Consider the following 2,821-nt stretch of genomic DNA (forward strand, 5'->3'; position numbering starts at 1 on the left):
CATGAGAGCTTATTATTCGTTTATCTTCTTTATATGTTAGACTCTTTTCACACTAACAAGTTAAAAATCAAAAAGTAAAAATAAGTAAAAAATAAAAGCCCCTTCACACTGAGGCATGATGACTGCTGAAGCACTTGTGGGTAGACAGAAGGGAGTCACTTTAACAGCTAAATGAAGCTCTAATGGCAGCCTGCTGGCATTAGTGAGCCAGGGAGGGAGGAAATGACATCTTCCTGGTGCTCTCCACCTGCACAGTCTGTGGAGGTAGCCACTAGCCATATGTGGCTATTGAACACTTGGGATGTGGCTATTCCAAATTGAGATGTACTGTGATTACGAAGCACAAATTGGTAGTTACACAATAGTCATGAGGATGTAAAGTACAGCGTAGGGAATACAGTTAATAATATGGTAATAACTATGTGTAGTGCCAGGTGGGTACTAGACTAATCAAGGAGCTCACTTCATAAGTTGTATAAATGTCTAACCACTATTCTGTACACCTGAAAATAATAAAAAGTAACACTGAATGTCAACTATATTTGAAAAATAAAAAATAAAACAAACTGCATTTTCAAGAACTCAGTATGAAAAAAAAGAAAGTTATCTCACTAATATTTTTTTGAAATTCAGTATATGTTGAAAGAATACAATTTTGGATATAGTAGATTAAATAAATGTATTATTAAAATTAATTTCGCTCTCTCTGCGGAAGTCGCAGTCGCAGCAGCATCGGAGCTGTGTTTCGCTCGCTCCTGCTCCTGACTCACCGCTGTTCGCTCTCGCTGAGGAACAAGTCGGTCAGGAAGCCGTGCCGCAGCCATGGCTTTTAAAGACACCAGAAAGACACCTGTGGAACCAGAGGTGGCGGTTCACCGAATTAGAATTACTCTAACCAGCCGCAACGTAAAATCCTTGGAGAAGGTATGTGCTGACTTGATCAAAGGCGCAAAGGAGAAAAAACCTCAAAGTGAAAGGACCAGTTCGGATGCCTACCAAGACTCTGAGAATCACTACAAGAAGAACTCCGTGTGGGGAAGGTTCTAAGACTTGGGATCGTTTTCAGATGACGATCCACAAGCGACTGATTGACCTGCACAGTCCTTCGGAGATTGTTAAGCAGATTACTTCCATCAGTATTGAGCCAGGAGTTGAGGTTGAAGTCACTATCGCAGATGCTTAAGTCAACCTTTTTAATAAATTGACTATCAGTTGTTTAAAAAAATTAATTTCACTTTTTTAACTTTTTAAAACTAGGGTCACTAGAAATTTTAAATGATATGAGGCTCACATATTTCTATTGAACAACAATAAAATATAGTCAAACACTTTAAAAGGCTGGCATTTACTATCACTCTATCATTCACTTATTCATTTATTCCAATGCTCAAAATAACATGGAGTACCTACACAATTTTTTAATTTTTTAATTTTTTTATTAATTTCAGGTGTACAAAGCAATGTACTAGTTAGACATTTACACACCTCAGAATTTTTGAGGGCCTATAGTGAAAGAGCATGAGCATGAGCCTTAGACTTGCAATGACCTGTTACTTGCCAGCTGTGTGACCTTGAACAAATTACCTAATTCTCCAAACCTGTTTTCTCGTAAATAAAACCTCATGGCTTAAGGTTATTGAAGGCCTTGCATATAATCTATTGCCGTATTTCATCAAATCTAAGATGACATCAATTAAAATCATACCATCACTTCATGTAACACAGAGGGAAAAAAACATAGTCAATTAAACTACAACACTGCTAAGTCACCAATAGTCTCAATGTGCCTCCCAATTTCAAAGGTGTCAAAATGTAAAAAACTTACCACAGTGTTCTTTCATTATTAATTTACAGATACATATTTGTTGAAAGAGCGAAAGTCCATCTTCATTTGACTGTGAACTACTCAAGAACTGAATCTGGATCTCCATCAATGATCTCTTCCCCAAACAAGGCCTGGTACAGAGTCGTCATTTATCCACTTTTTGTGAATTGATCTGACTTCTCTTCCTCCTCACTTGCTCTGTGCCAGGTACCTGGGAGGCAGAGACGAAGCAGATTAGGCCCTAGCTCTCCAGGAGCTCCAAGATTGGTAACAAGAGTAATAGCAACAAAATAATCATGACAACCGTTCATTGAGCTCTTACTATGTGAAATAATTTTATCATTATATTCACGTATGTACTTTTCCATCCCTTTACTTTTTACTCCATCCCTTTACTTTTTTAAAAAAAATATTTTTATTGGGGAATTGGGGGGATGGGAACAGCGGTGGGGAATTGGGGGAAGGGGAACAGACAAGTCGCTGTCATTTTTTGTTCTTCAGTCTAGTTGTGGAGGACGTTGCTTCACTGGCCCAATCTGGCACCATCATTGCGCTCTTCCCGGGCGAGGCACATCAGTCACCGGCTTCTGGACGGCCGCTCACTGCGGCTGCTGGCTACATACGGTAGCCCATGGCAACCCACTGCCACAGGGGCTGCAGCCTAGCTGTCGCCGACAACTCACGGCAGCCCAGCTCCACGCTGACCTGGTGTTCAGCATCTTAGCTGTAGAGGGCAGTGTCACTGGCCCTCATATGTGGGATCCGAACTGGGGCCCTCTGGCATCCCAAGCCAGTTCTTAACCATCGTGCCACTCGGCCGGCCCCATCCCTTTACTTTTAACATGAGTCTTTAACTTAAAGTGGTTTTCTTGTGGGGTTTTTGTTGTTGTTATCCATTCTGACCATCTCCGTCTTTTAATTAGTATATTTAGATAACTCACATTGAAAGTGATTACTGATATAATTGAATTACTACCTATAATATTTGTTACTGTT

General features: G+C 40.1%; 1 pseudogene; it reads left to right on the forward strand.

Moving 5' to 3' along the window:
* The first annotated feature begins 726 nt into the window (after positions 1-726).
* Positions 727-1,183, forward strand: LOC109385589 (40S ribosomal protein S20 pseudogene; annotated as a pseudogene).
* The last annotated feature ends 1,638 nt before the right edge of the window (positions 1,184-2,821 follow it).

Source organism: Hipposideros armiger, unplaced genomic scaffold (genome assembly GCF_001890085.2).
Source record: "Hipposideros armiger isolate ML-2016 unplaced genomic scaffold, ASM189008v1 scaffold_119, whole genome shotgun sequence".
Classification (NCBI taxonomy): Eukaryota; Metazoa; Chordata; class Mammalia; order Chiroptera; family Hipposideridae; genus Hipposideros; species Hipposideros armiger.